Here is a 9,866-nt window from a genome sequence, read left to right on the forward strand (position 1 = left end):
TCAACTGAATGCTCCACACTAGTGTCTCATGGTACCAGCTCTCCAGCAGCACACTGATTTCAGAGCTTACAGCCTACTTTTCCTGGGGTTACTTTGTCAGAGCTTCTGCCTACTTTGGGCAGAATTGGCTTAGAACTGGGTGAGGCTCTGCCTGCCTGAGAGAGGAGGGACTTGAGCCAGGAGGGACCAGGGAAGGTTAGCTCTGGCAGATGGTAACAATAAAGGCCAGTGTTAATGGGGCACTCACCACGAGTCACACCTCTTCTGAGCCCTTCACAGAGGTCAGCTCACTCAGTTCTCACACAAATGTATGAGCTAATTACTGTCTCCATTTTGCAAATGAGACAACTGATTTTTCTAGAGGTTAAGAGAAAGGATTGAGTCAGAGACCAAAGTGTGAAGCTTTACCACTGACTAGTAAACTAAGCTCTTTCAGCCTCAGTTTTCTCATCTTTTAAAAATGGCTGTAATAATAGCTACTTTGCTACATCTTTGTGAGAATTAAATGAGATAGCACAGGGAAGTGCCTATCAGGGTTTCTGGAGCAGAATACATGTGCAATAAATGGTCTGTTATTTTTCCCATTTATACTTGACTCTCAACCACAAGCCCTCTTGGGCTCACTGCCCCTCACTTAATTTTCAGTACTTTCTATGATAGGCTGTATAAAGGCTCCCCAAATATGCCCATGTGGTAATCCTCGGACCTGTGAATGTGTTATCTTACATGGTAAAAGTGACTTTGCAGATGTGATTAAGCACATTTTGAGATGAGATTATCCTGTATTATCCAGGTGAGCCCAGTCACAAGGGTCTTCATGAGAGGGAGGAGGATTGAAGTCAGAAAAGATAATGATAACAGAAGCAGGGTTTAGCATGATCTGTTCTGAAGATGGAGGAAAGAGCCACGAGCCAAGGAATGCAGGCAGCCTCTAGAAACTGGAAAAGATAGGAACACCGCCCTGCTGACACCTTGATTTTTAACTCCATAAGACCCATTTCAGGCTTCTGACGTCCAGAACTATAAAAAAAATTTTAAGTGTGTGTTGTTTTAAGCTACCAAGTGTGTAGTGTTTGTTACAGCAGCAATAAGAAACTAATACACTCCCTAACTGAAAAAGAAGAGTGTGGACACCAAGCTGCACACCTCCATTGACCTCAGTGTCAAAGCCAGACCAGCTCCAGGTTACTCACCTGGCAGGCTGCCCTCAGCCCCTTAGCTCAGACAGACTTAGGGCTGGTGAAACTAAACCCTGTGTAGCTGGGATTTTTGTGTGGTGCTTTTATTCTATTCTTTTTTTAATTTAAAGAATAGATTTTTTTTTTTTTTAATATTACACGGACCTCTCACTGTTGTGGCCTCTCCCTTTGTGGAGCACAGGATCCGGACGCAAAGGCTTAGCGGCCATGGCTCACGGGCCCAGCCGCTCCGCGGCATGTGGGGGCACGAACCCGCGTCCCCTGCATCAGCAGGCGGACTTTCAACCACTGCGCCACCAGGGAAGCCCTGCTAGTTGCTTTTTAACCACAATAAACTAGTACCGACAGCACCAGTACAAAAGATCGCAGTAAAGGTTCAAAGATCAAGGTGTTCTCTTAGCAAGGCAGAAAGATTCAGTCTCTGATCTTTGGAATTTAGGCTGCAGTCCCTATTTGTGGGCAGATCCCTGGGTGCCTGGCACAATCCACGTTTTCAGTCGGATTTGAACAGAAGAATGGCCACTTGGCCCAGTGGTAGAAGTGGATGCGGTGTTGGGTATCCTGTGTCATGTGAGTACCGAAGTTCCTCTCCCTCCACGCAGCGCCAGGTGGGGGTGTACTTTTTAGCAGACTCCTTGCGGTTTGGGGCTGCAGTGCCCTCCTCTAGGTCGTACTTCCCCAGCCCCCAGTACCGCACTCCACTTAGTCCTGCGGCATCTCCTCGGCACCGCTGCATTTTTCATCACGGCCTTCTGGTCGCAGGTGGTTCCTATAGGGCCAGGTCTGGCCGACAGCTGCGGCCTCCTACGGGAGACCTAGCGGGCACATGTAAGCCTGAACCAAGCTCTCCTGGCTTGGCTGGCGCTAGCCTCTGCCTATGCCTGGACTTTGGTGTGGAAATGGGTAAATTCAGGCAGTGAGGGCCCATCCCATAGCATTGTGAAAAATTTGTGCAAACCCAGCTATTTCTTCCTGATCTGGTAGCCCACACAAGCAAGAAGGGCAGGAGTTGAGGATTCCTGGAAGAAATAAACCATGTACCCCAGCATGCAGGAAACATTTGTGCTGTTCTAGGAAGGGAGCATACCTCAGAGGATGCTACAGAGGATGCTACAAGAGGAGGAGTAACTGCCCAGCCCAGGAGTCTGGCTTAGACTAGCCCCTCACCCTAGAAGCCAGGCAAAGTCCCTCCACCTCCTACAGGACGCCATCCTGGCCCCCCATACTCAGAGCTCTCCTGGACTAGGGAGGAACACATGTGGTCCCTTCAACCAGACCCCTTCCCTCAACCCCAATCATTTTCATTTGTTCCTTAACCACAGACCTTTAAAGCAGGCAGGGCTGGGATTCTCATTGTACTGATGGAGAAACATATTCAAATGGAACAAATGGCCAATGTGCAGTGGTTCAGATGCTTAGTCCAGGGCTCTTTCCATTATATTTGAAACCCTCCTTTTTATATGCAAATGAGGCCAAGTGTGTCGGTGACACTTTCCTACAAAATGAAACAATGCCGTAATAACAAGGTCTTGGGGAATTAACGGTACTAAATGGGTAATTTGGGTTTAATGTTAAATCCTGGAATGGGTGACCCAGGGCCAGAAAGAGTGGCTTTCTGCGTGTCACCTCTGCCATCTGGTGACCAAACGACAATATAACTAAAACAACTGTGTATTGATACTGTCATCATAGAAAAGTCACGCATGACCCAGAAGCTGAGTGAATGATTTGAGTGTGAGCTCTGACTTTTAGGGCCTGAGATGATAAAAATAAAATGTTAAGTCTACAAATAAAGGTCAGAGTTTTCCACAATTATTTCTGCTCAGGGTGAGGAACCTCATAGTTTACAATGGAAGAACCCCTTCATCCATTTAGTCAACGAATATTTATTAAACATTATCTTAAGTCAGTTCCCAAGGAAACAGATTCTAGGCAGAGATTTGCATAAAGGAGGGTTACTGGGGAGTACTCTTGAGAACAACTTTTGTAAGGACTTGAGGGAAACAGAACTGGTCAGAAAGGGTTGAAAGGGGATGAATTTGCTACAGAGGCCTTAGCCAATCCTACTGGGAGCTCTGGCATTGGCTTGGCAAGGGACAGAGCCTCTGTCCTGCATGAACCAGGTATTGGATCAGGTAATGAGCCATCGCAGCTGAGACTAGCCACATCTGAGGGAATGAATGCCTTGGTGGTAAAGTGGAGATCTGGGCAGCACGTCGCAGCATCCACTACAGACCCCCCTACTATGTTGTGTGCACTGTGCCATGGTCTAGTGGTATGATATTGAACAAGACAACATCTCTGCCTTCAGCGGTACCCACAGGTGTATAGTTAAAGAATAAACAAACAAATGTAGAAAATTATCTTGTAACTAGAAAATGTATCCCATAAACTTAACAAAGAAAAATCCTTGCCTTTTATTGATGGCAATAAAAAGTTTGAAAATATTTAGGGTGAAAAGTGAATTCACTCTCTGCTGATATAAAAATTGAAGAAGAAAAAAAAGTCACCCTGGAACAGTTCTAGAGAAACTTGCCTAGTAAATGTAACTGAAGAAGCTGGAGATTACTTTGGCGTTTGTCTGTAATGGACTGTGGATCCCTTCAGCTCTACCCAAGAATAGGCGATGGGGCTTTATTTCTATCCTGGGGCCTTCAAGTGGTCTTAGCTATTGGAAAAGAGGGCTGCCTTTGCAAGTGGGGATGTGCTGGCTGCTGATACTGATTCTGCTCTGTCCACTTGGTGCCCCAACCCAATCCCATTGTCCCAGCCATCCTCTCCCCTGCGTCCCCTTTGTCCCTCCCTTTCTCCCACTTGAGGAATTTTTATTTCATCTCAGAGAAAAGCACTTGGATTTGCCTGTTATCCCAGCCTGTTACTTATAGCATGACAATGAACTCTATACCTTGTGCTCTTTAGGGCTTAAAAATTTGAAATACACAAAACTATTTCTCTGCCATGGGTTTCAGAAAAATCATGTGGGACTTAAAAAGCCAAAAATTGCCTTCTTTTTCCTCTGGTTGAGCTGTGGTGTCCATTCCCTGAAGCAGGAGGGGTGGAATTGTCCTAGAGGTTTGGGTAGGGCAGAGGACCATAATAGAGGTACCTGTAGACCATTCTAAACTCTCTCTATTCAGAGCTTCAGATGCTGGCCTTCAAATGAACATCTCTATTTGGATGCCCTGCCTCAAACTCCTATCTGTTTTTGCTTTACTTCTAATTAACTAGCTCCTTCCCCCAAATTCTCCATATAACTTGTGCCCTAAACAAGCGAAAACTCTGAGAATCTTTCTTTCCCTTGAACTCCACTCCCTCCCAGCTGACTAATCACCAAGTTCTAGATAGTTCCATATTTGCTATCATTGTCCCAATTCAAGACACTGCTAACAACCTCCTTACCCTGGCACCATTGACATTTTGGACCAAATAATTTCTTGTGAAGCTGTCCTGTGCATTGTAGGATGTTTAGAAGCATCCCTGGTCACTACCCACTAGATGTCAGTAGCACACCTTTGTCGTGAGAAAAATGTCTCCGGATTAGTACTGTGTTGGGCCATGTTGGAGCCTGAGGCAAAAGGAAAAATCTGTGCCCTATATACAGTTATCAAAATGTCCTAGCATATTTTGAACCACGTGGAACAAGTTAATGAAAGTCCTACAACAGCAAGAAGACTGAATTTCTTCTATGCTAATGTAAAATTTGAAGGAAAACAAAAAGACATCCAGAAACCATTCCAGAGAAACTTTGCAGGGCCCAGTACAAACTAAAACTACAGGGCCCCTTCTTTAAAAATTATAAAGAATTTCAAGACAGTGACAGCAGAGCAGTAAACCAATTGGGGGGCCCCTCTAAATGTGGGGTCCTTCTGCATGTGGGGCCGTGTTCAGCTGCACAAGTCTCACACCCTTGAAGCCAGGCCTGAACACCACATTACCCAATTCACCTGCTGGGAAATGTGACAGTTATGTGGGCCCTGGGAACCCCAAGCAGATTGGAAACAACTGTTCCCATTGCACAATAACACAGGGCCCTAAAACACAACATTGTGAATTTTTGGCATTCATTTTAATTTTTTCAAAATGTTACATTAACATTTTATCTTGGTTACCGAGGATTTTGGCACCCTCTTAAATTTTGCACCCGAGGTGAATTCCTTCTTAATCTGAGCCCCGCTCCAGACTTTGTCAAATGTTCCTGCTGATTTAGAGCAGTGATTCTCAAACTTTGGCCTGGATCAAAATCACCTGGAGGACTTGTTGAAACACAGACTGGTGGGCCCCAATCCCAGAGTTTCTGATTCAGTAGGTCTGGAGTAGGGCCTGAGAATTTGCATTTCTTAGTCCTCAGGTAATGCTGAAGCTGCTAGTCCAGGGCACACTGAGAACCACTGCTTTAGAGCCATCCTCCATGTCATGCCAGTGAGAATGATATTTCAAAAATACAAGGCACTTCTCTGCTTAAAAAGTGGTCCCCATGTCCTATAGAATACAATAGATGCTACTTGGCATGGCATATATTACTCCTATGGACCCCCTATTGTGCCCCCCACATGATGCTCTAGTAATATGGGACTGGATAACTCTTATTAAACATCCCTTAACACTCAAATCAGCAGTCATCATCTTTAGAAACCTTTTTTAGGCCTCTATATTGAGTTAGGTGTCTTTTCTTTGTCTTCTCATTGAACACTGAGTATAGTTCTCTATTAGCATTGAACTTGGTACAAAAGTCTACCACATCAGAGAGCAGAATCCTGGAGGACTGGGATTATCTTTATGCCTCTAGTCCCTGCTATAGTCTGTTGCAAACAAGTGCTCCAATAGCATCTAAAGAACTGAGCTGGACTCACCCAAATGCCATTCTATTATAGCGGAGTAAAACAAAGAAAAAGACTATGACTTCATGTGATAGCTAGAGATTTAAGTACACAAGGGGAGCACAGCTGAGTCTCAAGAGTCTTGAGGTTTAAGGGTCTGGCAGACAGTTTTCCAAATGTCTGTAAGAGTCGAATGCTTCTTTAATGGAAAATTAACCCTTAATGTGTAACTGGTGACCTTTAGATCCTACTGATAGTAATATCCGTACAAGCTATGAAAGACAACAGCTAGGGAAGAAAAACTTGAAGCATTGGTTAGAACCAGTAAGAAATGCAGTCAGAAAGAAAGAGCAACAGTAGAATAGAATGATCTAGGATAACGTGGATAGGAAAAAAAGAGCACAAGGGAAAAAATTCTTAGATTCAAAGGAAAAGTATTTTTTTCACTAAAAGGTAATTTTTATAATGTTAAAACTCTTCAATAATATCTATTACATTGAAAATATTTCAAGAAATCATTTGGCTTCATTGCTTTAAAATAAGTTTGAAGAATCATTTTATGGTTCTTTTATGATCAACACTAAACTTCAAAGTACAGAGCTACCATATGAATCAGTTTAAGTGAAGTTTGTTTGGATAGTTGGCTCCTGAGGTCATGGAAAAAGGATGGGAAAATGAAATTCACAGCACCTCAAAGGAAAGAGTGCTCTGCAATCCGCCATGGAAAATGTTAGATGTCTTTTGGGACAAAGTAAACCAAAATTCTGACTTAAAGGTATTACCATCAAACTTAAAGAAAGGAAGCCACATGGCAGTGCTTCAAATCCAGTAATACCTCTGAGAAAAATGTATTTGTAGTATAATTCCAATATACTGATTTCCATCATACACCTTTGGTGTTTTCCACACGTTTTTAGATACACATATTTTTGTTAGGGAAATTTGAATATAACCTACGTCATTTGAAATCATGACTGTACGTTCATGGAATAAGACTGTGGTGAATACAGAGGTCCTGCTTCAAGGAAGGACTTGCTACCCAGGCTGCTCGGAATTCAGTGACCAGACAGCTTCCAGCTGTCACTCCCATCAGGGTTTCCCTAAACCGTTTGCCATATCCAGGCTCACACCCTTCCATCTGAGTATTGATCAACTGATGGTGTTCTTAATATACTTGTGGTCACTGTGGAACAGCTCTGACTGGGGTCGTGTGTGCTGTCAAACTCTCCATGGCATTTCCTGAGCCTTAGGGGAGCCTACATTGCAGTTCTTGCTCCAATCCTACATCCTCCCCTTCCAGCCAGAAGTTGGTCCCTAATAAATATCGTGCACATCAAGCCCCGTCTCAGCTTCTGCTTTCATAAAACTAATGGGAGACAAATATTAATAAACTTACGGAATAAGACACATTTGTGGTTCTTCACCTCCTTTATTACTCAAGCAAAAGCTAGAAGATAGATAGATAGATAGATAAAATAGATAAAATCTATGTCTATATTTATATTAGTTTTTACTTTGCAGTCATTATTTTCTTGATGTAGGAAAGTCCTGGGATTTTCTAGTCATTGTCTTCTCCAAGTACTACTAGAATCAAGAAATTACATACAGAATCAGTACTAATTATTCATTCAACAAACATTTAGCGAGTGCCTACTCTCTGCCAGCCTCTTGGAGTTCCTAGTGCCTAAGGATACAAAGTATACAAGACATATTTTCTGTTCTCTAGGGAATTCCATCTAGTGTTGAAGAAAAATATTGGTAAGGGCTAGAACCGAGGAAACACTGATTATATGGGACAAAAAAGCAAGTGACAAAAAGCATCAGCTTTTGTGAGGCAGGAGAAGCCACATAGCAAAAGGTTTTTCAGGATGTAAAGGTGATTAAGCTATAAACAGGGTGGCATTCCAGTCTTTCCCAGCACAGGGAACAACATGATGTAAGACATGACACAAATCGGTGCCTCTGGGGAGGGTAAATCTTTCATCTGACAACAGCCTCTCTCACTGTTCAACCTTTCTGGAGACCAATCTCTGCGTGAAACACTCTTGACTCTACTAATATTTCACTTGGAGTAACTCCTTGTCCTTCACGTCTTTGTTAGGATATTACTTTCACCAGGAATTCTTCCTTTATTCCCTTAAAGTTGGCTAGATGAGTCTGCTGTACAGTTCAGTGTCTAGTACTTCCACTATTGCAGCATTTATTACACCGTGCTCTAATTGCCAATTTACTTGTCAGTTTGCTTCTGAGTGGACCATAACCTCCTTGAAGGCTATCACTCGAGGTTAGTCACCTCGAAGTCTAGTCATTTTTCATCACCAGATCTCAACATACTGCCTGAAAGATAAAAGGTATTGTTTGTTTGATGAATAAATGAGAGAAGCTAAGTGCAATGGACTTAGGAAGGCGTACTTTCTTTATTGAATAAACACTTATTTGTGCCCATCATGTGCCTACATCTCTAGGCACTGAAAATAACAAGAATGAAAAGAACAGAGAACCTCATGGAGCTTACATTCTAGTGGGGGAAGACAGTAGACAAACTGCTATAAATATAAAGCAGGATGGGGAAGGAGAAGTTTGTTATTTCATATAGGGTGGTCAGGAAAGACCTCGTTCTTAAGGTTATATTTGAGAAAAGTCCCAAGGAAATGAGGGAATGAACTATAAATATTTGGCAAATAAGATATGCATTGGAAACATCATGAGCAATACTTCTTAAAATTACCCCATGAATGTTGGTTCTACATCATGGCTAATTTCTCTCAGCTATTTTGGGTAATGTCATGAAGGATTTTTGTTAAATTCTGACTTTTATTGTGGCTATCTCTTTAGGTACTAGCAAAACATCTCAAGGTTCTTTATTTCACAGTGCATTTTGCAAGGATTCCTGTAATGGTCAGGAAACTTCTTTGTTTCTAAAGCCTTTTAAAACCATAGACTAACCCAAACAATACCCACTATTAGTACAAATATTTTATCTTTTGTTACCTGGCACTGGGTAAGAGCAATTAATATGGCCATCAGAACTGATTTAATTTCCGTGAGAAGCTTAAATTTCAAGGGAAAATTCAAGACTGTGCTAAACTAGCCTGCTTGGCAATTTTTAGTTTTTCTTTTTAAGGATGAGCCACCACAATTAAATCAGGGGTACTCAAGAGAGTCTCTGTAAGGTCCATAAGGGATGTGGAGAGTTCCCTGATAGGAGTTAAGTAATCACAGGGTTCTCCTTTTTTCAGGTAAAGGAAGGAAGTGGCTGTGTTTGTGTTGTAGTGATATGGGAGGAGAAATACAACAATATTTTATAAAGATTAGGTGACCAGCTGAAAAGGGATGAACATTTTCTATCAATAGCAGAGTCTATATAGCACAGGAACTATCAAGGGTTAGTGAAAACCTTAAAACAAAATCAATTAAAGTTTTCACACATTTTACTATTGCCGTCATACTTTCGGACAAGGTAGCTATGTTTTGGCTACTCAGTGAAATGCTGAAATGAGCAATAGGCCTCTAAAGATTACCATGTGTTTGCATTAATACCACTAGTATTTATTCAGATTCTGTATGAACAAAAAGGGAAATAGGAATTGTGGATCTAGAATCCTGGAAGACACATTTTTGCGGTACGCGGGCCCTCTCACTGTTGTGGCCTCTCCCGTTGCGGAGCACCATCTCTAGGTGCGCAGGCTCAGCGGCCATGGCTCACGGGCCTAGCCGCTCCGCGACATGTGGGATCTTCCCAGACTGGGGCATGAACCCATGTCCCTTGCATCGGCAAGCGGACTCTCAACCACTGCACCACCAGGGAAGCCCTGGAAGACACATTTTGATAGGCAGTTATTGTACCAGT

At 42.7% G+C, this 9,866-nt stretch overlaps 1 pseudogene; it reads right to left on the reverse strand.

The window, feature by feature from the left end:
* Window positions 1-1,612: 1,612 nt before the first annotated feature.
* LOC116764007 lies at window positions 1,613-9,463 on the reverse strand (annotated as a pseudogene).
* Window positions 9,464-9,866: the final 403 nt, after the last annotated feature.

The sequence above is a fragment of the Phocoena sinus genome, chromosome 13 (genome assembly GCF_008692025.1).
Source record: "Phocoena sinus isolate mPhoSin1 chromosome 13, mPhoSin1.pri, whole genome shotgun sequence".
NCBI classification, from domain to species: domain Eukaryota; kingdom Metazoa; phylum Chordata; class Mammalia; order Artiodactyla; family Phocoenidae; genus Phocoena; species Phocoena sinus.